The sequence below is a fragment of the Panthera pardus genome, unplaced genomic scaffold, assembly GCF_024362965.1.
Source record: "Panthera pardus isolate Hobbes unplaced genomic scaffold, ASM2436296v1 HiC_scaffold_25, whole genome shotgun sequence".
In the NCBI taxonomy this organism is placed as follows: domain Eukaryota; kingdom Metazoa; phylum Chordata; class Mammalia; order Carnivora; family Felidae; genus Panthera; species Panthera pardus.
Window position 1 is genome coordinate 16,159,667 of NW_026526821.1, and position 19,137 is coordinate 16,178,803.

A 19,137-nucleotide genomic window follows, 5' to 3' on the forward strand; every position below is an offset into this window, starting at 1 on the left:
TACTTAAAAAAATTTTTTTTCTGTATGTTTGAAATGTTTCATAACACAAAGCTTGGGGGGGGGGAATCCACCTGGCCCCCATTAAGTGAGAGGTGATAATAGAGGCTAAGAGCACAGACTCTAGAGCTATGTGACCTTAGGCAGGTTACTTCCCCTCCCGATGTCTCAGTTTCCCCATCTGAAACATGCAGATAATAATAGTAACTACCTCAAAGATCTCTTTTAAGGATTAAATAGGTTAATAAATGGAAGGTGCTTATAACAGAGCCTGACACAGAGTAGGTGCTATTGAAGTCATAGCTATTATCATCATACCTCAGTGAACAGTCACCCACCCACACACCTGCCCATCTCTCCAACCTGAGTTATTGGCACAAGCAGAAAAAGACTGGAAAGTCTTGACCAAGAGTCATTGTCACACTATTTCCTTCCAATCAGATCCTTTCCCTCTCTTCCCCTTCTTGAAGCTGCTGCAGCCCAATAGATCCTACTTAGCCTCTGCTCTGGAGTACCTTTCTTTTCTCAGATACGTCCTGACATTGTTTTTTCCCATGCCACCTGAACACCTTTCCTCCTTTCTCCTTCCTAATTCTTATTTATCCTTCAGGACGCCGGCCAAGCACCAGCTCCTCTGTGAGCCTTACCAGGCTCAGCCATCATTTGGCTGACCTCGTCTGGAGTCCTTCTCCCAGGCAATTAGTGTAAGGCTGTTCTGAAGTACCAACTACTGTTCAATTTGCAGGCGACTCTCTAAACAGATTTTAAATTCTTTGAACAAGGGCTGAACTTTTCTTTTTTAAAAAAATTTTTTTAACGTTTATTTATTTTTGAGACAGAGAGAGACAGAGCATGAATGGGGGAGGGTCAGAGAGAGGGAGACACAGAATCTGAAACAGGCTCCAGGCTCTGAGCTGTCAGCACAGGGGCCCGATGTGGGGCTCGAACTCACGGACCGCGAGATCGTGACCTGAGCCGAAGTCGGCGCTCAACCGACTGAGCCACCCAGGTGCCCCAAGGGCTGAACTTTTCTTTGCTACCTATTTTCTTGGGCTTCTCACAGCCCCTTGCAGCAGATGCATGAGGAAATCTTTCTCCTACGTTGGCTGCTTCATTTGCTCTCTGAAGAACTGCCCTTGTTTTTAATGCTGCCTCAGATAAAAACTGGCTTTACCCCATACAGAATATTTCAGTTGACAGTATCATCTGTGCTAACATAAAGCTGAGGGTGGTCCCCAAGAATTCCAAGCTGCACGTGCTGCACCTACAGAGGCCAGGGTACAATGAAGAACTGACTGGGTGTCACCTGGTGCCTCTTCCTGAACGTATCCAAAGCCCAGCATGAGCTGCGTCTTCCTTTCCATCCCAGCACATATACATCATTCTGCCTGAACTCCTTATTGGGAGGACCAGTGTGATTAACGGGTGATAGTCTGAAAGTGACAAAAGCAGAGTCCTTTTCTTGAAGTGGTCTCCAAAAGAAATGCATACACATGGGGGCAAAGCAAGGGAAAAGAAAGCTTCATTCTAGACCCGGACTTTGGTCCCAGAACTCCCATGAGCTAAGCTGGACCATGTTGTTCATAGCGTTCCCTTGCTTAGAACCTTCCAGTGTCTCCCATTGTACTCAGAATGAGATCCACTTTCATCATCACGGTCTACAACGCCTGAGGTGACCTGGGCCCAGACTATTTCTCCAGTCTGAAACGGTACCACTCTCCCTCCTCTCACTGCCTATCCTCCAGCATCCTGGTCCTACCTGTTCTTTGAACAGGATGAACTCAGCTCGACTTCAGGGCCTTTGTGCCTGTAGCTTCAAGTCATGGTTCCACTATTTACTAGCCATGTGACCACAGTTAAGTTACTCCATCACTTCGAAACTTAGTTTCCACATCCACAAAGTTCAGTCATTCAGGAAATATTTATCAAGCGCCTACTATGTGCATGTCCTAGGCACTGGAGATAAAGCAATGAAGAGAACAGATAAGGTTCCCATTCTCTTTAGCTCACCTTCTTCTGGACAAAAGACAACTAAGTAAATAAATAACTTCAGACATTAACAAATTCTATGAAGAAAATTAGGCAGAATAATCGTACAGGTGAATGAAAGTGGGGACAGCAGGCTATATCAGAGTGGTCCGGCAGGGATGCCTTGAGGAGGTGACATCTGAGCTAAGATCTATTATTAAGGAAACTGGGTAAAGCGTACATAGGATCTCAGTATTGTTTCTTACAACTGCATATGAATCTACAGTTATCTTAAAAAGTTAAAAAAAATACCCTGGCTGCTATGTGGAGATTTTTATATATATACATAATATGTATATATACATAACACCATTTCTTAAAGCTTTAATCTGTTTTACTTAACACAGTATTTCCAAAACATTATCATTTCAACATGTAATCAGTATAAAATTATGAACAACATATCTTTATCTTTGCACGAAGTCTTTGCAATCTCTTGCATGCAACACATCTCAGTTCAGATGAACCACATTTCAGGTGCCCAGTAGTCACATGTAGCTAATGGCTACCACACTGGACAGCAACTACAGAGTTCTACCTAAAGCCTTTGATCACGGGCATTTAACTTCGATCCTCATTTCTCTCTCTACTCACTCCCTCCTGCAGTTTTATTGAGCTATAGTTGACATATAAAATCGTACTAGTTTTAGGTGTACAACCGTAAGTCTTACAGTGGGACAAAATAGGGAATCAGGGAGACCGGCGAGGAGGCAGCCAATGCCGTCTGACAGCTCACGGGTTACAGAGGGAGCAGGGTGTGTTTTGCTACTACAGCGGTGTAACCAAATGGACCGGGTGTGAATAGGACCGTAAGAGGGATCAAGGAAGAGGGTTTTCAGCTTAAGCACCTGACTATTTAAATCCTATCTACCTACCAGTACTTCTCTGACAATTAAATGAGCTACTTAATATATGTAAAACACCCAGCACAATACTATGTGCATAGTACATGTTCAATATATGTTGAAATGAAGGGGAAAAATTGATCCTAAAGTTCTAGTACCTAAAAACTGAAGGTACACCTTATATACTGGATAAAATCTTCCAATTCCTTTGGAAGTTAACACTAGTTCCAAATTTCATTTTTCAGTGATCAATAAGGAAGATCAAAGAGTACATGTATCCCCTTTCCAACTCCCTTTTCACTCAAGGAGACGTAAACACGTATCACAGAGAAGGGGCGTCTCCATAATTATAAAAATCCAATTTTCCTGTCAGCGTCTCTAGAAGCAATCTAGAAGGTTAGATTAGATTTAAATTAAAATTTAAATTAAAAGAAGGCTATCTTCTACTACAACATTGGCTGGAGGACTACTAGAAATGATTTGAGTTAGATCCTTCCAAAAGAAATATCGACAAAATATACTGGAATCTCAGGAAAAACAACCAAGAAAAGAAACTGCAATAAAACATTTAAAATAGAACAGTCTATGGGAAATAAAGCTAAGAGAGATCATATGTCACTGGGGCCAAATAGTGGTATTAGGATACTGCTCTTTTGGAGATAAAACTGCATTTTGTATTTATTTATTTTGTTATTTGGTGGCACAGAATGGGAGTATAGTTTGTTTGAATGATGAAGCTTATAAAAGTATAAGATGCTATAAATCACAAATGGTAAAATGGCCAAATTTTATTAGCTAAAACAATAAAAATCAAACTTTTAAAAAGTCAAACCTAATGGCAAGTGGTAGTTTGAAATGAGATCTTTCTGAGAATTTAAGTTTAGGGCACTGACTTTCTGACTGGGAATTATTATAACTTTCATGCCCAGGAGATGTGACAGCTGATTGTCCTATCCAAACAAACACTGCAGAAATTTATTATAACCAGCAAGGATATTCCGCTTCTCTTCCCACAGTATCTACTAATTCTTATCTCAGACAGATATGTCTGTGATTTGGATGAATGTTCTGCATAATTAGAATTCTTTGCAGAACTAAGGAGAAAGCAAAGGGTTTCAAACTTAGACTTCATTGAAAAGAAAACTGATTTTTTTTTTAAAGAGGAATCCTGGAGGAATTTGGGAAAGCTATTTTTAATTAGGAGTTGAGCAAAGTGTTATAAGAAAAACATAGACAAACGAAAATACTGTTTATATTTCAAAGCCGATGAAACAGATTCTGCCACAACATTTTCCCAACACTAATTCCCAGCAAACCATTCCTTAGGAAAACTATTTTTATCTCTTTACCAACTTGGTTGATAAGTATTTCATTTCCAGTGCATATGTGGACAAGCTATATAAAGCAAAATTGTTTTCATGCTTTAGAAACAAGTATTTTGCAAATGGAAACAAAACTTATAGTGCTATAATGTTTATTTGCTAGGTTGACAAATGACTCTGGGGCCCCTTAATATCATGAAGTCTCAGAACAAGAGTCCATACAAGGAATAGGCTTGACTCTCAAAAACTCCAGAAGCCTGGTCTCTCCAAGCCAGAACAGCACTCTAGAAAAGTGCGATTGTTAACTAATCCAAAACACACTTATATGCCTTGTTTCACTGCTTTCCATGGCATATAAGATGCCATCATTCTCATTTTTCATACAGAGAAACTGCAGCTCAGAAAGGTTGATGTCCAAGGTCACCAAGTGCCTCGGCCACCACACTCAGCTCCCTCAAGCTATGCAATGGTGACAGTCACGGTGTGGCAGTGGCAGCACTAAGTTACACTCACCTCATGTTGGGCCCTGTTCTTTGTGCTGTTCTTGTCAACTCCCAGAACCCTGACAACAATCCTAGGTGGGAGGTAGGCAGGTTTGTCCTTGGCCATCACCTCTTCTTGCTCCACCCTGCCCATTATACATGTCTTGCGTCTTTCCCCACACAATCTAAATGGGCACCCCAGAATCCTCAGAATCCTCAAAATCCCCAGATTCTCTCTGTCCAAATCAAAATCGACTCTCAAATGTTGATAATTGCTGAAGCTAGATGATGGGTGATGGGCGGTTTCTTTATTTTACCTTTGTTTATGCTTCAAAACCACCTCACAAGGGCGCCTAGGTGGTTCAGTTGTTTGGGCATCCAACTCTTGATTTCAGCTCAGGTCATGATCTCACGGTTTGTGGGTTCAAGTGCCAGGTCGGCTCCATGCTAACAGTGCAGAGCCTGCTTCAGATTCTCTCTCTCCCTCTCTCTGCCCCTCCTCTGCTCGTACGTGTGCTCTCTCTCTCTCTCTCTCAAAATAAATAAACTTTAAAAATTTTTTCAAATAAAAAATAAATAAAATCACCTTACAAACATTTAGCGTGTTTTGCTCTAACATGGAACCTGACCTATCATAAAGAGCTTAGAAGACTAGCCTCCATAACAAGGAATTAGAAGGCATGCTATGGAAGATGGCCATGTCATAATAGAAGAAAAGTGACACTGATTCATCCATTCTTTCCATGAACACAAAGTGAGGGCCCATTATGCTAGGATATATAAAGGTCCAGTGAAGGACTCCAGTCCTCAACAAGTTAAGAGTTTGGTACCAAATAAAAAATGAATGCAAAAATAATTACAGAAGAGAACTATCTGTGAGAAACGCTATAAAAAGCAAAGTTCAAACAAAGTGCTATGTGAACTGGGAAAAAAAAGTCACATCAGGACATCTTCCATTACGCTGAACTCTCTGGGGCAGCTCAAACTTTGTGTATGAAACAGTAAACATTAACTTAAAATCAGTTAGTGACCCGCAAGAAGAAATGGAGCTAAATCCAAAAGCAAAATTAGGGCTGGAATTCCCACGTGCCCTTTTTTATGGTAGTATAAGCATTTCCAGATTGTGAAATCTGGGCCTGTCAGTGAAAAGGGGCAGGATTCCTCTGAAGTCCTGTGATCAAAACATACTGACTGGAGAAGATCTAGCTGTAAAGAAGCTCACCAGAACACCAACTATAACACTAAAAACTGAGCAACAATGTAAATGTCCAACAATTGGGTTTGGTGATATTATTCATTTCAAATGATGCACGGTAATCCATATGTAACAATTAAAAAAATAAAGACATTCTCTCCCTGATGAGATCAGGACTAATCATGGTAAAAATTCATTAAAAAAACAAAAACATAAATAGCCAATTAAAGAGAGAAAGCATTAAAAATGTATGATTTGCCTAATACTTGGGGAGACCAAGGCGTTTTCTTTGAAAATAAGTTCTAGTAATTAAAGTTCCTGCATGAACCACACCCATGATGCATGTCTATGTTTTCTAGTTTTTACTGGAAAGACATGTGAAGTAGTCTCAAGGCAAAGTCCTATATTTTGATGAATTTTTTCCTCAATCTTTTCAGAGGTCTCTTCTATCTCTAATTTAACAAGAAGTTTATTTTTGTCCTTTACCTTTACCAGGTCTTTCAAACACATTAAACTTATTTATTTATTTATTTATTTATTTATTTATTTATTTTAATTGGAAACACTTTGAATTTTTTTTTAATGTTTTATTTATTTTTGAGAGAGAGAGAGAGAGAGACAGAGTGCAAGCAGGGAAGGGGCAGAGAGAGAGGGAGACACAGAATCCCAAGCAGGCTCTAGGCTCTGAGCAGTCAGCACAGAGCCCGACGCGGGGCTTGAACCCATGAACTGTGAGACCATGACCTGAGCCGAAGTCGAACGTTCAACCGACTAAGCCACTCAGGCGCCCCACATTAAACTTATTTTTCACAAAACAATGTCTTTTTTTTCCCCCTTTATGTCCCCAAAACTCATTAGGCTATGTAACAGTTATTTTGTAATCACAAGAGCAAGTAAAATTGGCGCAAATAGGCTTGGGAACAAACCCAGCTGACTCTCGGTCATCACCATCACCACCATCACCATCAGCAGCAGCATCGTGACAGATATGTACAATTGTTCACTCTGTGCCAGGCACTGTCCTAAACACTCTACATACATCAAATCCTTTAACCCTCACAGTCTAGGTACTCCTGTGACCATCATGTTACAAGTAAGGAAACTGGGGCACAGTGAAAGTAAGGAACTTACCTGAAGCCACACAACTAGCAAATAGTAGAGTGAGAATTCACATGAGGCAGTCTGGTTCCAAGTTGGTGACCTTAAATGTTTATTTACTTATTTTGAAAGGGAAAGAGAGAGAGAGAGAGTGTGCACAAGCAGGGGAGAGGCGGAAACAGGGGGAGAGAGAGAATCCCAAGCAGGACACATGCTGTCAGCGCAGAGCCTGACGCGGGGCTCGATCCCACAACCTGCGAGATCATGACCTCAGCCAAAATCAAGAGCCAGTCGCTCAGCAGACTGAGCCCCCCAGGTGCCCAGGTTGGTGACTTTAACCACTACACTCAAACATCCTAAACCCAAACAGGTGAGAGCTGCGCTGTGCTGGCACTGTGGAGTAGAGCTGCCCCACACCAGTGTCTGCAATCCCATTTCTGGGCTGCTCACTACAGTAATGACCAGTCATCTGTGGCTTTTCGAGAGAGAAAATGACTTTTTAAATGACATCAACTAAAATTTAAACGGCCACATGTGGCTAGTGGCTATTGTATTTGACTGCACAGTATAGAGTTGTTTACTGGCCGAGAACATTCAGAGGGCCATGGAATTAAACACTACGTTTTATAGTGAAAATGAAGAGGATCTGTTACTCTAGCATCTGTTAAGTGGAGATGAAGAAGCTTCTCCTATGTATTAACTGACATGAAAAGATACTCATGGGGTGCCGGGGTGGCTCAGTCGGGTAAGCATTGACTTTGACTCAGGTCATGATCTCACGGTTCATGAGCTCAAGCCCCACATCAGGCTATCTGTCTGCTGTCGGCACAGAGTCCCCTTCAGATCCTCTGTCTCCATCCCCCTCTTGTGCATGCTCGCTCTCTCTCTCTCTCTCTCTCTCTCAAAAACCAAAAACCAAACCAAAACAAAAAAACATGAAAAGATACTCATGATGGTGTTAAATGGAAAATATGAACTATAACACATGTAGAATATGATTGAAAAATCATGAATACAGGGGCACCTGGCTGTCTGGCTCAGTCGGTTGAGTGTCTGACTTTGGCTCAGGTCATTATCTCTCAGTTCACGGGTTCAAGCCCTGCATTGGGCTTGCTGCTGTCAGCATGGAGTCTGTTTCGGATCCTCTGTCTCCTTCTCTCTGCCCCTCCCCTATTCATGCTCTCTCAAAATTAAAAATAGAAACTTAAAAAAAAAATGATGATTAGAAAGACAGTAAATATATACCAAACTATGGTTTCCTCCAAATGGAGGGTAGTGGAGATTGTCGGTGCCTTCCGTGGTGGGCACTGCACAGTGCCAGACCTACAGGCATTTTCTCTTCTTCCATAGCAACAGAATCCCTATATTGTTGGGAACAGCAATCTGTCCAACTAAGAGACTACGTTCGCCAGCGTCCCTCACCTATAAGAAAGGACAATAAGATGTAAACTGAATGTGTTGGTTGGGACTTCCAGTACTTTAAAGCACATCCTTTGTCTTCTCCTTTCCTACTTCTTCCTGCCTTGAGGAAGGACTGTTTGGTTAGAGCCAGAAGCCCAGTGGTGACCACAAGGTGACCATGAGAGTTATAGCCATGGATAAGGACAGTGAAGCAGAAAGAGAGAAAGATGTTGACTGCCTGATGGCACTGTTGAACTACCATGCCAGCAACAGACTGCCTACTTTGGACTTAATTTTTTTGAAAGAAAAATAATTTGTCTTATTTATTTTTAAATGTTTTTTAACATTTATTTATTTTTGAGACAGAGAGAGACAGAGCATGAACGGGGGAGGGTCAGAGAGAGAGGGAGACACAGAATCTGAAACAGGCTCCAGGCTCTGAGCTGACAGCACAGAGCCCGATACGGGGCTTGAACTCACGGACCGCGAGATCGTGACCTGAGCTGAAGTCAGACGCTTAACCGACTGAGCCACTCAGGTGCCCCTAATTTGTCTTATTTAAAGCACTGTTATCAGCAGCCAACAGAATTCCTAGCCAGACAATCTATTCAGAGGCCATTCCTCCTCTTCAGAGAAAAACATCCTAATAGAAACACAATTCTGTTCTTGATTGGCCTAAAGATAATTTCGTCCCCCTCATAAATAACTTGTTCAAGAACCAGGCCTAAGCCAAAAGGCACTGCATTGCCTTGATGACAGCAAATGGTTCAAGAATGGGCACATGACCCAATACAGGCCAATGAGATTTTAGGATTAGTATACTGGGGGCTTCTGAGAAAATTTTTCACTTAGAAGAACAGAGGAAGAGAGAATCTTTCAATTCCTTTGGTGGGTGCTACACACGGACCTGGGGCCCAGAACTGCCACAGCTCTTTTGCTGCTGGCCTAAAGATGAAGCCAACAACTTAGGAAGGGCACCACCAAGAGAATCTGAGGGAAAGAAGCCTGGCAATGGATTAAGTTAATGTTGAAGTCAGTCTTACCTCTGGAACAAGTACAAGTTATATGAGCCAAAAACATGCACACTCTTCAAAGAGATTATCTTAAAGGCAATGGAATAGGTGCTAACAGTTATTCAAATACTGTGAGAAAGGCAAATAAGTCAGGTCTTATTACAGACCCCAGGGGCATGCCAAGTTGGGCATCAAAATATTTCTGCACCTTTCCCTCTCCCCTGCTCATTTGCACTCTCTCTCTAAAAAAAAAAAAAAAAATCTTTAAAAAAAAAAAAAGAAGCTTTTGTTCTTCTACAGGCTTTTGCAAAAAAAGATTACTGAATACATGTACATGTTTCAAAGGCCTCATAATAATGACAACAATTAACATTTAGATGTCCAGTACTTACTACCTGCCAGGCCTTGTGCTGAGCCCTTTAGCTCATGCAATCCTCACGAGCTAGTTATATCCATTTTACAAATGAGGAAATGCTGAAGCTTAGGAAGAAAAGCTAAGTAACTTGTGCACAAAAGTAGAAAGTGCCTGGGCCAAGATTTGAAGTCATGTCCAAAGGACTCCAATGCCTCTTCACCATGACTTTGTATTGCTTCCTTAGGATACATAAAAACACATCTAGGATTTCCCCAAGACTGCGTTATTTTAAAATATGCTATTCTCCAGGGGTGCCTGGCTGGCTCAGTTGGTAGAGCATGCGACACTTGATCTCGGAGTTGTGAGTTCAAGCCTCACACCAGGTTACTTAAAAATAAAATAAAATAAATATACATATATACTGTTTTCTTGAACCTCTGAGCATACTATATTCATCAAACTACAAGCCCCAGTTTTTTGGTCTGGAAAATATGGCCATATGGACCACGTGTAACATGCAGAGATCATCAAGAACCACTGATGTTAACCCTTGTGCACACAAAAAAGCAATATAATTAGATATGTTTAACTGATGTTGAACGGTAGGATGAAACCACCAACTTTTCTATTCTTTTTCAATTTCCTTTTTCTAAAAAAATTAAGTTTATTTATTTATTTTGAGAAAGAGAGAGAGGGAGAATGAGTGGGGGATGGGCAGAGAAAGAGGGAGAGAAGGAGAATCTCAAGCAGGCTCCTCTCTGACAGTGCAGAGCTCGATGAGGAACTGATCTCACAAACTGCAAGGTCATGCATGACCTGAGCCAAAACCAAGAGTCAGATACTTAACTGACTGAACCACCCAGGCGCCCCTTCAAGTTTCCTTTCGGGGGTAAGGAGAAGCACACAGTAGGTAGGTTTGTGGAAATAAAAGTGAGAGAACAGAAGATAACTCGTATTTACAAAGTCCCTTCTAGTGGTCAGGTTTTATAATAGTTAACTCTCAAAGGATCTCATGAGACATTTCATAGATAAAGGAAGTGACTAAAAGACTTTGCCCAAGGTTACCCTGATCTGCCTGAAACCCAAGTTCTTGTTCTTTCCACTGTGTAACTCCACATTCCCACAAGCTCTGGCATTTCCCAAATGTTGGTTAGAACAGTGACGCTGAGGGGCGCCTGGGTGGCACAGTCGGTTAAGCGTCCGACTTCAGCCAGGTCACGATCTCGCGGTCCGTGAGTTCGAGCCCCGCGTCAGGCTCTGGGCTGATGGCTCGGAGCCTGGAGCCTGTTTCCGATTCTGTGTCTCCCTCTCTCTCTGACCCTCCCCCGTTCATGCTCTGTCTCTCTCTGTCCCAAAAATAAATAAAAAACGTTGAAAAAGAAAAAAAGAAAAAAAAAGAACAGTGACACTGAGGTCACAGGAACCCTATGCCATTTTGTTAGCTTCTCCCTGGAAATATTATTTTAATTAAGTTTCAGTGACTTTCAACCATGATGCCTTCAGCTTTAATAGATTATCCATAAGAAAATAAACTAAGTTGAAGAGATCTAATGCCTCAGGTTTTAACTTAGAAATCACAAGGATATAGGTAGCGTGTTTCAAATAAGTGGATTTAAAATAATACACTCAGTATTTATTTTATTAGGCAGTAAAATACAGTCAGAAAACAGGAAAATATTAAGCTTTGGTACAAATATTCAAATAGAAACACAGTCTAGTCTCAAAAGTACACTCAAAAAGTACACTCAAAAAGTACACAGAAAATCACTCAAAAAACCGCACCCAAATCTGCCTCATGTACAATTAAATTGTTTATGAAAATTTAGAAGTTATACATTTTAAAATTTTTTTCAATGTTTTTATTTTTTTGAGCAAGAGACAGAGTGTGAGCAGGGGAGGGGCAGAGACTTTTGAGAGAGAGAGCACAAGTGGGGGAGGGCGGAGAGAAAGGGAGACACAGAATCTGAAGCAAGCTCCAGGCTCCAAGCTGTCAGCACAGAGCCCAACGCGGTGCTTGAACTCATGAACTGCAAGATCATGACCTGAGCCGAAGTCGAACGCTTAACAGACTGAGCCACCCAGGTGCCCCTAAAAGTTATATTTTTAAATGACACATCTATGATTATCTCATTTTCTTTTCGTTTTTAATTTTTTTTAACGTTTATTTATTTTTGAGACAGAGAGAGACAGAGCATGAACGGGGGAGGGGCAGAGAGAGAGAGGGAGACACAGAATTGGAAGCAGGCTCCAGGCTCTGAGCCGTCAGCCCAGAGCCCGACGCGGGGCTCGAACTCACGGACCGCGAGATCATGACCTGAGCTGAAGTCGGATGCTTAACAGACTGAGCCACCCAGGCGCCCCTGATTATCTCATTTTCCAAGTGGTTAAAATCCTCAAATAGAGAATCTTATAGCACAGAAGTAAGAAGTCTTTATTATTCCTTTGATAAAAATAAAAACTAAAAACAAGGGCTTTTAGGTATAAAACATTTTGTTCCCTTTTTCTGTTTGAAAGTTACTGATCACCTGCCTGTGTATTTCCCCAAATCCTACCATTTTCAGAGGCATCCCAACTAGGCTTTGGTTTCTCCCTAATACCCTGTAGCTATTAGTTGTCCCAAACCAAAGGAGAGTGCTAGTCATTTTTTTCAGCAAGAAGGGCGTGCCAGCAGTCCACACAGAAGCAAAGGCAGTGGCTGAAAAATGAAATGGAGCAGGAGGTACAGAAGTCTTACCTATTTTACATTGTGAGACATATTTCAGAAATAATAAACACACAGATCAACAGAAGAGAATAGAGAGCCCAGAAATAAACCCACACATGTACAGTCAATTCATTTATGACAAGGAGCTAAGAATACACAATGGGGAAAGGATGGTTTCTTTAGTAAATGGTGTTGGGAAAACTGGGCAGCACATGTAGAAGAATAAAACTGGGCCACTTACACCACACACAAGAATCAACCCAAAATGGATCAAAGACTTGAACATAAGACCTAAACCATAAAACTAGAAGAAAACATAGGCAGTAAGCTCCTTGACATCAGTCTTGGCTATGATTTTTTTGAATTTGACACCAAAAGCAAAATTAAACATGTGGGACTATATCAAACTAAAAACCTTCTTCACAGCAAAGGAAACCATCAACAAAACTAAAAGGCAACCTACAGAATAGGAAAAAATATTTGCAAATCACATATCTGATAAAGGATTTTTCGTTTTTGTTTTTGTCTTGAGAGAGAGAGATAGGGTGCAACTGAGAAAGGAGCAGAGAGAGAGAGAGAGAGAGAGAGAGAATCCCATGAGGGGCAGAGAGAAGAGAGAGAAGCGGGGCTCACTCGAAGTGGGGCTCATGTTTTACCTGAAGCGGGGCTCTAGCTCACCCAGATATGGGACTCGAACTCACGAATCAGGAGATCGTGACCTGAGCCAAAGTCAGATGCTTAACAACTTAGCCACCCAGGCCCCCTTATAAAGGGTTAATATCCAAATTATACAAAAAACTCACACAACTGAATAGGAAAAAACCAAACAATCCACTTAAAAAATGTGCAGAGGACCTGAATAGACTTTTTTTCCAAAGGAGACATACAAATGGCCAAAAGGTACATGAAAAGGTACTCAACATCACTAAACGTCAGGGAAATGCAAATCAAAACCCATGAGGTATCACCTCATGTCTGTTAGGATGGCTTTTCTCAAAATGACAACAGATAACAAATCCTAGCAAAAATGTGGAGAAAAGGAAAACCTTTACACTGTTGGTGGGAACGTAAGTTGGTAGACGCTATGGGAACACTATCGAGGTGCCTCACAAAATTAAAAATACACCTACCCTATGATCCAGCAATTCCACTTCTGGTATTGATATGAAGGAAATGAAATCTCTATTGTGAAAAGATATTTGCACCTCCAAGTTCACTGCAGCATTATTTACAATACCCAAGACATAGAAACAACCTAAGTGTCCATTGACAGAATGGATAAAGAAAATGTGGTATATATACACAATGCAATATTATCCAACTATGAAAAAGAAGGAAATCCTGCCATTTCCAACAACATGGATGGAACTTGAGGGCATAATGCTAAGTGAAATAAGTCAGAGAAAAACAAATACTATGATCTCACTTATATATGGAATCTTAAAAAAAAAACAAAACAACAACCATTGACAGGAGAACAGATTGGTGGTTGCCAGAGATGGGGGTGGGGATGGCAAAACAGGTAAAGGCAGTCAAAGTACAAATTTCCAATTATAAGATAAATAAATCCTGGAAATGTAATTAATGTACAGCACAGTGACTATAGTTAACTAGATATAGTTAACAATATAAGACCAATGTCAAATGTATTATATGTTTGAAAGTTGTGAAAAGAGCAAACCTTAAAAATTCTCATCACAAGAAAAACAAAACAAAACAAAAATTTGTAACTATGTGTGTTCATGGATATTAACTAAATTTATTTATTTATTTATTTATTTATTTATTTTTGAGAGAGAGATACCTGAGCCAAAATCAAAAGTCAGATGCTTAACAGACTGAGCCACTCAGGTGCCTCCTCCCTGCTTTTTTGAGGGTGGATGTTAATTAAATTTATTGTGGTAATCATTTCATAATATTACATATATCAAGTCATTTTGTTGTATACCTAAAACTAATACAATGATAAATATCGATTACATCTCAACAGTAATAAAAAAGAATCTTGTAATACAGCTTTAATCATTTCTGGAATAAGGAGAGGTTAAAAACAGACATAAAGTGGGGCGCCTGGGTGGCTCAGGTGGTTGAGCGTCCAACTTTTTTTTATGTTTATTTATTTTTGAGAGAGAGAAAGACAGACAGAGCATGAGCTGGAGAAGGGCAGAGAGGGAGGGAAACATAGAATCTGAAGCAGGCTCCAGGCTCTGAACTGTAAGCACAGAGCCTGATGCGGGGCTCAAACTCAGACTGCGAGATCATGACCTCAGCTGAAGTCAGAGGAGCATCCAACTCTTGATTTTGGCTCAGGTCATGATCCCAGGGTCGTGGGATCAAGCCCTGCATCGGAGCTCCATGCTGAGCATGGAGCCTGCTCACAATTCTCTCTCTCTCCCTCTATCCCTCTCCTCTGCTTGCACTCTCTAAAAAAAAAAAAAAGACATAAAGTAAAATACGTTCATTATTTTAAAAAGAGGTAATAGATAATATTTACTGAGTGGTTCTCATAGGAAGGCTGTGCTAAGTGCTTTTACTACTGTGCTCAGTGCTTTAACTATATATTTAATCCTTGTAACAATTCTATGCAGTAGATACTATTATTAAGGAACTTATTCAGCATCATACATTTATTCAGAATATTTCCAGGATTTGGTAAACCCTTAAAATTTTGCTCCCCCACTTACTGGCTGATTCTGAACAACTGACTCTCTGAATCTCAGTCTCCACAGCTTTAAAATGTTAACTATATACTATAGTCCAACATCTGCATTTTCTAATCGCTTATCACTGGTGTCACTAAATATCCCATCTTCCCATGTCCTAAACCAATTCCAATCGAAGTCTGAATAGTATTAGGGCTACCTCTGTTTTGCCATCATGTGCATGGGAGGTCTGGCTGCCTTACCCCGTTCCCATGCCCCAGAAGCCAACCAACAGGCTGAGTCTGTTTCTCTACCTGTCCACTCCTGACGTCTTTCCCCTTTCCCAACCAATTCATCTTGCTGAGGTTCCAGCATGACTTTTATTATTTTTTTTAAGGTTTTATTTTTAAGTAATCTCTACACCCAACATGGGGCTCAAACTTACAACCCTGAGACCAAGAGTCGCACGCTCTACCAACTGAGCCAGCCAGGCACCCCTCCAGCCTGACTTTTAATGATACCAGTATTTTTTTTTTTTTAACGTTTATTTATTTTTGAGACAGAGACAAAGCATGAATGGGGGAGGGTCAGAGAGAGGGAGACACAGAATCTGAAACAGGCTCCAGGCTCTGAGCTGTCAGCACAGAGCCCGACGCGGGGCTCGAACTCACGGACCGCGAGATCATGACCTGGGCCGAAGTCGGCCGCTTAACCAACTGAGCCACCCAGGCGCCCCTAATGATACCAGTATTGAGTGGAGTCATCTACATCATCCTCAAGGGTAAAAGAGAATCAAAAACAAATCCCTGAAGAGTTCACATTTCTTCTACTTGAATACTAGAAGATTAGGTCACTGGGGTAATGCAATTTTGGTTAACTGGCAGTCACCCAAACAAGCCTTTAAAGGAAATTCTAAAATGGATCAATATACTGTACTATTTGATAAATAGTACATTTGAACATAATTGAATCCTTGACTAACTAAAAAAGTTGCTATATTTCATGGGCGCCTGGATGGCTCAGTCGGTTGAGCATCCGACTTCCACTCAGGGTCATGATCTCCCGGTCTGTGAGTTCGAGCCCTGAGTTGGGCTCTGTGCTGACAGCTCAGAGCCTGGAGCCTGCTTCCCATTCTGTTTCCCTCTCTCTCTGCCCCTCCCCTGCTCATGCTCTGTCTCTCTCTCTCTCTCTGTCAAAAATAAACATTTAAAAACAAAATTTAAAAAGTTGCTATATTTCAGGGTGGTCATCTGAACACTGGGACAATTTGGTTTTGGCCAAGACCTCAATAAGAAATGCATTCTAGGGGTGTCTGAGTGGCTCAGTTGGTTGAGCCTCCAACTTCGGCTCAGGTCATGATCTCGTGGTTCGAGAGTTTGTGCTGACAGCTCAGAACCTGGAGCCTGCTTCAGATTCTGTGTTTCCTTCTCTCTGTCCCTCTCCTACTCGCTCTCTCCCTCTCTCTCTCTCGAAAATAAATAAACATTAAAAAAAAAGAAAAAAATGCATTCCATATTATGGCTTCCAGATATACACAGAAAGAGCTGAAACAAAAGTTTTACAAACCAAAGCTTATTCTTCTTACATGAGATGCACTTTTTTTTCCGTTATTTCTATTCTAATTTTTTATTTTAAAAAAATGCTGGAACTTCTCCCCCAGATAATTCTTTAACATACTAATGTATAATAACAATGTGTAGTTTGAAAAACACTGACATAAGCAGCCTTTCCACTGTGTGGTTTTGCCAATACACAAGACCAACCTAAGAAAACAATGTTGTGAACAACCAGTATTAGACACAGCATATGGGCTCTATTTTTTAAAAATATATGTTAAGCTGAATCATTAATTGAGAGATTTTTCTCCATCTATCACAGCAGAGAATACAGGACAAAACATTCCTTTAATATGGAGACAGTGGGATTTAACAGAGTACATGACTTGGTATTAGAAAACCTAGATTCATTTTCCAAACACTAAAGAAATTCTAGATCTGAGCAATGATCATTAAGAACTGCTAAAATCATTCTGTGAAAGACTAATGAGAAACTTATAATGGATGGACCATGCTAACAACATCTGAACCCCATGATCAATCTTAAAATCACATCCAGGGAGGGGCGCCTGGGTGCCTCAGTTGGCTGAGTGGTTGACTCTTGATTTCGGCTCAGGTCTTGATCCCAGGATCGTGGGATGGAGCCTTGTGTGGGCCTTTGTGCTGAGCATGGAGCCTGCTTAAGATTCATATTCTCTCTCTCTCTCCCTCTCTCTCTCTCTCCCCCGTCCCTCATTTGTGCACATGATGAGATGCATGGCACCACCTATAAAGTATAATGGCCAAAAAAATTAAGGGAAGAGAGGGACACATTAAAGGGATGCAACCAACAAAATCAAGAATGTGGTAAGTCGTACAGGACAAATGACCTAGTTTTTCAACAAATAAAAGCAAGGGGAATGGGGGGAGAAAGAGGAGGAGATTGCTATAAATGAAAAGACTTAAGAGACAATCGACCAGATGTAATAGGTGGATCCTGTTTGGATCCCAATTTAATCAATTGTAAAAAGACATTTATGAGACAGCTGAGGAAACTGAATACCAAATAAATACTAGGTGTTTTTTAGGAATTCTACTGTTTGTTTTTCAGGTATGATGATAATGGTATATGATTACAGGGAAAAGGGGGCAAGGGAGAAAAAGTCCTTATCTCTTAGATACATACTGAAGCATTTACAGATAAGATGATCTGTCATCTAAGATATGCTTTAGAATAATCCAGAATGGAAAAAAAAGATCCAAGGTGGAGAGGGAGTAGGGGTATAGATAGAATAAAACTGACCGTATCTTGGTAACTATTGAAGCTGGGGTATGGGTATATGGATATTTATCATACTATTCTTTGTACTTTCATATATGTTTAAAATTTTCCATATTAAAAAGCTATAATATAAAAAGAAAATAAAACCTAGATTCAAACTCCAGAGTTGAGTAGATATAGGACTTTGGAATACTCTTGAATACTCTGATCTTCAATTTTCTCATCTAAAAATGGGAATGATAATGATAATCCTTGCCTCACACAATTTTTAGGAGGAATGAAATGAGATCATGGATTCACATCTTTCGGAAATTCAGCCCTTATAAACTGCAAAACTCTTACATATGTTATCATAATAGTTAGTTCTCTCTCTCTGCGATGGTATGGAAGCAGACAGAGATTGTAGTTTTGTTGGGTTAGAAACAGGTAGGGGCGCCTGGGTGGCTCAGTCGGTTGGGCATCGGACTTCAGCGCAGGTCATGGTCTTACAATTAGTGAGTCCGAGCCCTGCGTCAGGTTCTGTGCTGACAGCTCAGAGCCTGGAGCCTGCTTCGGATTCTGTGTCTCCCTCTCTCTCCGCCCCTCCCCCAGGGACACTCCATCTCTCTCTCTCTCTCAAAAATGAATAAACGTTAAAAAAAAAAAAGAAAAGAAAAGAAACAGGTAATGGGCTGAGTCTCTTAGAACTTCCCCAAATTTTTGTTTTGTAATATCTCCTTAATATGACAGTGTTTACTGTACATTGGCCCTTTTCTCCCAAAAGGAAAGTGTCAAAATTTATTAACAATAAACTGAAGTTCTCCAACTTGAGTTGTTTATATATCTTGTTTACTTCCTCAATTATTCATACTTCCCCTACTAAAGGTAGAAAGTAAATTTACAGGAGACTGTGGTGTTGAGATAAAACTGAATACAATTAGAAATCAATGTAATCTAAATAGCACTTTGTTTGAAATATTCCAGGTGCTTTTCAAGAGCAGATATGTATCTTTCAGCACTAATACTTCATGTCAAATAAAAGGAAATTAGCAGAGGTTCAAGCCTAAGTAACACAAAGGGAAACTTGGCCCCATCTTGCTTCAGCTTGCAGAATGGGTTGAAGGGAATCAGGGTGATCATTTTATAACACAATTCTGATTAAGTCATTTCCCTTCCTTTCAATGGCTTCCCTCTGCTTTCAGGAAAAAGTCCAAATTCCTGAACAAAGGTTCAGGTGGCTGTCCAGCCTTACATCCTCC

General features: G+C 40.6%; 1 protein-coding gene across 3 annotated transcripts in view; it reads right to left on the minus strand.

The window, feature by feature from the left end:
- The window catches only part of PKIG (cAMP-dependent protein kinase inhibitor gamma), a 98,966-nt gene that overhangs the window by 70,239 nt on the left and 9,590 nt on the right, over nt 1–19,137 (minus strand). The window lies entirely within an intron of this gene.